Source organism: Oncorhynchus nerka, linkage group LG17 (genome assembly GCF_034236695.1).
Source record: "Oncorhynchus nerka isolate Pitt River linkage group LG17, Oner_Uvic_2.0, whole genome shotgun sequence".
Classification (NCBI taxonomy): Eukaryota; Metazoa; Chordata; class Actinopteri; order Salmoniformes; family Salmonidae; genus Oncorhynchus; species Oncorhynchus nerka.
This window is the reverse complement of record NC_088412.1, coordinates 30,563,784-30,570,649: the sequence shown is the minus strand read 5'-3', so window position 1 is coordinate 30,570,649 and position 6,866 is coordinate 30,563,784. Positions and strand designations below refer to the sequence as shown.

Here is a 6,866-nt window from a genome sequence, read left to right as displayed (position 1 = left end):
TTTGCCCAGGGCGCCATACAAACTAGAACCACCACATACACTTGAAACAAATAGCCAAACCGAAAACTGCAGACAAAAATGCTTTCTGGTCCTAAGATCAGTGAAATTGTGTTTGCCTTCCAAGCCAACAACCTGGGTTCTATTCCCTGCCCTGCCGTTCACTACAATATCATGACTTTATAAATCGGAAAATGGATGTAACAACTCCAGATTGACCCTTTAATAAGAGGCCAGTTTTTTGATGACATCACCGTTTTAGTGACATGCCATGCTGTGGGACTGCAGCTGGATGCATCTATAAAAATGTAGTCTTTATTACAAGGAATGGTATCCTTCTTTTCTTTTGGACATCTTCAGCATCTTACTGACATATCATCAGTAACCATATATGTCACTTAAAGGTAGTAGCATAATCATAATATAATTATTATTCTCCTTATGTTCGAAATAAATGTTTGTAACCTGTGTCGCTTCCTCCACTGTCCCTTCCCCCCTACTGGGCTTGAACACACGTGTTCGCCTGCCTTACAAAATAACATTCAATCAATCTATACAGTTGAAATCAGAAAGTATCCAGACCCCTTGACCTTTTCCACATTTTGTTATGTTACAGTCTTATTCTAAAATGGATGAAATAAAATGTTTTCCTCATCAATCTACACACAATACCCCATAATGACAAAGCGAAAACAGGTTTTTACAAATGTATTAAATATAAAAAAACATAAATACCCATATTTGCATAAGTATTCAGACCCTTTGCTATGAGACTTGAAATTGAGCTCAGGTGCACCCTGTTTCCATTGATCATCCTTGATATGTTTCTACAACTTGATTGGTCCAACTGGGGTAAATTAAATTGATTGGACATGATTTGGAAAGGCACACACCTGTCTGTATAAGGTCCCACAGTTGACAGTGCATGTCAGAGAAAAACCAAGCCATGAGGTCGAAGGAATTGTTCTTGGAGCACCGAGACAGGGTTGTGTCGAGACACAGATCTGGGGAAGGCTACCAAAACATTTCTGCAGCATAGAAGGTCCCCAAAAACACAGTGGGCTCCATCATTCCTAAATGGAAGAAGTTTTGAACCACCAAGACTCTTCCTAGAGCTGGCCGCCCAGCCAAACTGAGCAATTGGGGGAGAAGGGCCTTGGTCAGGGAGGTGACCAAGAACCCGATGGTCACTCTGACAGAGCTCCAGAGTTCCTCTGTGGAGATGAGAGAACCTTCCAGAAGGACAACCATCTCTGCAGCACTCCACCAATCAGGCCTTTATGGTAGAGTGGCCAGACGGAAGTCACGGAAGACACATGACAGCTCGCTTGGTATTTGCCAAAAGGCACCTAAAGAACTTTCAGACCATGAGAAACAAGATTCTCTGGTCTGATGAAACCAAGATTGAACTCTTTGGCCTGAATGTCAAGTGTCACATCTGGAGGAAACCTGGCACCATCCCTACTGTGAAGCATGGTGGTGGCAGCATTGACTGTGGGGATGTTTTTCAGCGGCAGTTACTGGGAGACTAGTCAGGATCGAGGGAAAGATGAACGGAGCAAAGTACAGAGAGATCCTTGATGAAAACCTGCTCCAGAGCAGGTTCACCTTCCAACAGGACATAGACCCTAAGCACACAGTCATGAAAACACAGGGGTCATTCCCGAAGAAGACTCAAGGCTGTAATCACTGCCAAAATGTCTTCAACAAAGTACTGAGTGAAGGGTCTGAATACTTATGTAAATGTGATATTTTTTATTGCAACCCCCCCGCTCTTTGCCTCAAAATGGATTGATCCACTGCCAGTTCTTTTGTTGATAAGTTAATAGAGGGTTCGTATCTACTGTCCGAAAGGCACTCAATGTACGTAACTGACGTGAGGTCAATCCAGTCAATCGCGCCATATCAATGTTTTTTAATTTTTTATGTTGGCAGGGTTCACACACTAGCTGAATTTGCAGAGCTAGCGTGCAAACTAAAGCAAACATGAACTATCAAGCTAGCTAGTACCTTTTCCATTTATGTGGCGTCGTCAAATATGGAATCTTTGCTATCGTCAGTTTATTCCAAGATCAGCATGCAGCTGTAGTGCTTCAAAGTCCCTGTGTTAAGGTTAGCACCAGCGACTCCTGTGGCGGGCCGAGCGCAGTACACGCTAACCAAGGTTGCCAGGTGCACGGTGTTTCCTCCGACACATCGGTGCGGCTGGCTTCCGGGTTGGATGCGCACTGTGTTAAGAAGCAGTGTGGCTTGGTTGGGTTGTGTTTCGGAGGACGCATGACTTTCATGCCATGGGCAGAGTGAAATTGAAAGTGGCAGTTTTTATTTTCCAACATGTTCTCTTTTCAATTTCTATTAAAATTGTCTAAGTGTATGCACTTTACTTCTTGGAAGTGTGAACCAGGAGAGCAACACCACACCCAAACCACACCCCAATGCTGTACATTCTAGCCATGTTGGGCTCTCTGTAAATTTATTTTGGACTAGTGTAACCAAAACACAGGGTCCAAACCCAGGTCTCTTGCGCACCAATAAAGCATATGCCTGCTTTATTGGCAGGGTATGTGTGCTTTAGCCAGTCTGATAATACCACTAACCATTATTGAAGTTACAGCTAATCAGCTCCTGGGATCTACTAGAAAAGCACCTAATGATGTTCACCCGTACTCCAGATATAAGCGTGATACACCTTGGTCTGAGGAAACAGATCATATACATTTCAACCTACTAGGTGTGCCAGTTGGTGTTCCTTAGGAATTCTAGGCCCTAAACAGGAATGATGGTTTATGGCATCTACTACCAATTCTTGGCTCCGCTATTGTGGATGCCAAACAGACCTCATGGATAAATTATATATACACTATAATCAACAACGTTTCGTTAACTATACCCGCTCTGCCCTTACTGGTATGGCCGAGCAATTGGAGGCTACTACCTGGACCGCCAGGCAGAATAGATTGACTTTAGATATGATCCTGGCCAGTCAGGGAGGGGTTTGCAAAAGGTTTGGTGAACAATGTTGTACATTTATACCTATATACTATGTTGGGACCGCTGAAATAAAGGATAATGTGGATAATTGACACCCTTGTGGGTGTCAAAAGGGGGAATCAAAAACTCCAGTTTATATATATGTTAATCAACAAAGGGACGTGCATCACTTCATATATTCACATAATAAAGGTTTAAAGTTCCTGGGTTCATCAGCAACCTAGTATATCGGATGGTGTGGTTACACTCCATAGGGGTGTAAAAAGGGGGATTGTGAGGTTCTGTGTTATACACTATAGCCCTTACCATATCATATATGATGGAATATTATTTGCTGTTGGCTTGTGTGGGTATATGTGTTATGTAACATAGTTGACTTGAGACATTGTTGACAACAGTTTCAGGACCATGGGCCTTCTCATAATGGAAAAATACAGAATAACATGAAGACAGGACCTGTGCAATGAGTTGGGGGGCACATTCAGAACGTAGTGTTGCGAGAACAAACGGTCTTTTGTAAGATAAAAGGAGCCAGATGCCTGATAACTGAATATTCTACACAACTACAACGACTGACCGCTGAAGTGCCCCGGGGGCCGGGACCAGCTCTGCGCCAACAATCAACGATAGGCTGGGTGAGTCTAAACCACGCCTAGTCTCTACTCTGACAGGCCGGCTCAGAAGCAGGAACTACTTCTGTCATCAGAGTATATTATATTATCTTTGTCAGGAACAAGTCAGTTCTCTGTTTTGCCCTGCAAGGTGTGACAGAGAGCCCGTATATACGAAAATTGCATTTACCACTTATTGCTTAGCTAATAAAAAATACATAGTATACAATCGGTGACTCAATGTCATATTTATCCTGATACCAGATTCGAATTGACGCAACCCTAACACAACTTGATATTTAGCGCCATCTGTTGAGTAGCCTACCTGATAGAGCCAAGTACCCCTGAATGCAGTGGGCTGACTCCGCCCACCATTTTTTTGGTACATCTGAGCTTTGACAGTCACACACTGAATACAAACACACATGTTGAATACAAACGTATTTCATTTTTGAAGATCGTAAGAAATATTATTTAAAGTGGTACCAATACATGAGTTGTCGCTCTTTTTGCTTCATGCTATATTTGAGACAAGCTACTGATATTGTTGCAGTCAACAACAGACTTGTTATGTCATGTAGTGTTAAAATTGTGTTGATAAATGTTATAACTTTGTAATTATATTATTTCATTAAGCATATATATATATATATATATATATATATATATATATATATATATATATATACAGTTAATACCTATCCTGATTTATAATGCTATTTACTTTCCTCGTGAGAATGGAGAAAAACTATACCATATAGACATACTGACAAGCTGAATGTGCTTTGTACATGAAGTTATACCAGCTCCAGTGAAGAGATCAGAGACTCGGGTGAATTCTAAGTCATCTTTACTAAACAACATTATTAACAATTGAAACAATTAACACAGCAGACAAAAACAAGGTTTGACCACTCCTCAAAAATGGCTTCACTCCTGCTCCTCAACTGCCTCCACATAGAACATCTCATAATGTCTCTGTAACTGGAACGAGAACATGAATGGTTCCTTTAGGGGAATATTTTCGTCTTCATCCAGGCCATTATACAACCGTTGTTCTTTAAGGGTTGTAATGCGGTCTTCCCCGTCCATCCCAATTACACTAGGGAGGGAAATGGTGCCTTTAAATGTTTGGAGTTCACTCCACCTTGCTGCCTCTAGGGTGTCCCTTAGAAGAACATCTGCTTCCTTGAAGAAAAAGTAAGTATAAATATTAAGAGTAGTGCCTCATTGAGTGATCCAGGTCAAATTACAACCCACTTTCACAATACCACCATGCAAACAAAAGCCACTATTACTAAAGGGGTTTCCAGTGATATCTATAACTACTCAACAAGTCATCACAACTATTATATATTGCCATGCATCAAGCCTTCAGCATGGTGTGAACAAGGTACCATTTTCAATAAAGGAATGACAATCAAATGGTACAGTTCAGGGGAATCATTTGAAGGAATATCTAACCTGATCATCATCCACACCAAAAGTCCTCCAAGGTCCAAGGGACAAGATCTGAGCAATGTTTCTGTCAACACAGTGTACGTGAAAGTAAAGTAAAATTAGAATTCAACAGCTTTTTATGCTCCAGCATGCATAACAGGTTTTGAAGACCGCAGTCAGGGGCTTCTCCCCCAGGACAGTAATTTACTTTGTGCTGTGAAAGTCATTTGATAAAATATTTTTGGAAGAGTAAAATGTACACAAATTAACCACGCTTTTATGGACAATTTAAACATAATCCAAGTATATATTATTCATTTTTCACCAGAAAAAGTAATGTTTTTTAACCAATCACAAGTGGAGTACCACCCCTAATGCCCTAATGGACAGGTCCCGAATGCAATCAAATCCATATGTAATAATAAGGAGATATAACCCTGGCCTACAGACAAGACACAAATGTATTTTTGTGTATTTAGGAAAATTATTCACCTCATCTTCTATTAAACATAGAATTTACACCATATGAATCTGGATTCTACTTTACAGGTACAGTATATAAAGTATAATATACGTAAATTAGGCATAGTAATAATTAGACAATGGAGAATAACCATGACTGCATTTGTATTTACCTTCTTTATTTCTCTCTACCCCATCTCACAGGCAGACCTTCAACTTGTGCTGTTGGGGAAGGGCATTCTGGCAAAAACTTGGCAGGAAACACAATCCTGGGTGCGGAGGAGTTTGACACAACGAAGAGGACGGCCCAGTGTGTAAACTGACAGACAGCTGTTGCTGGCAGACAGGCCACTGTGGTAGACACACCTGGCTGGTGGTGGAATCACTTGTTTGCGGTGACTTCAGCACAGGACAAGCAGGAAATTGCTCTTGCTGTGTCCCACATGCCTTCCTCCTTGTGCTTTCCTTGCACATACTGCACGCAGACACAGTGGAGGAACACCTGAACCACCTCCTTGAGCAGAGGGTATGGAGACACACCATGGTGCTCTTTACCAGAGGGAATTGGCTTTTGGACATGACATTAGAGCAGCACATTTCAAGTGAGGGAGGCATCCTTCAAAGGTTTGTAGAAAACTGTGAGAACAGGTACCATATCATAGACAACAGAAACAGGGAGAATGTGACTCGGGTCACTGACTGTTACAAAATATAGAGAGGATGGTAGCACAGAGTGGTTGTTATCAAATTCACAATGATATGATTGTACAGTTGCTGCAGAAGAGATAGGATGTGAAGAACTGAGGGATGCTGAGGCTAATGAAGAAGAACAGAGCAACTGTGGGTGGTGAGTATATATTGGGATTAGGTTTGGAATCTATGGGATGAATGTACTAGACGCTCCACTGCTTTCTGTATCATGATCTCTCTTCTTCCTATGTCTTTCCACTACCGGCCATTCCGGTCCTTGACCCTCATCCTCCCGCTCCATGCCATCAGAACTGACACTTTGTTCGCATTCCAGCACAGCTGTTGCTTTACCAACTTTTCCTCAATTTCGTCCGCACTACTCTCCGCCATTTTCCGTTTCCCAAACTATGCATTTATATAAATGCTTGTCTCACAGTATTCCATTTGGTACTAGCACTGACCCTGTATATAGCTTCCTCTCTTGTTTCTTATTTCTCATGTTCTACATTTTGTATTAGTTATACTATTTTATATTGAATCCTGCACTGTTGGGTAGGGCTTGCAAGTTAAACATTTCACTCTACTTGTGACAAGTAAAACTTGAAACTGAAACGTGTATGTCCATCCACAAGAGGGAGTCATACATATCATTGGTCGTGACGTCAATTTCCACGG

The 6,866-nt window shown here is 41.5% G+C and overlaps 1 long non-coding RNA gene across 1 annotated transcript; it reads right to left on the bottom strand.

Annotated features, from left to right (window-relative positions):
* Positions 1-4,448: 4,448 nt before the first annotated feature.
* Positions 4,449-6,839, bottom strand: LOC115145053 (uncharacterized). Its single transcript, XR_003865906.2, has 3 exons — positions 5,675-6,839; positions 5,064-5,124; positions 4,449-4,787 (listed from the first exon to the last, which is right to left on the bottom strand). It is a non-coding gene; the product is annotated as an uncharacterized LOC115145053 (long non-coding RNA).
* Positions 6,840-6,866: the final 27 nt, after the last annotated feature.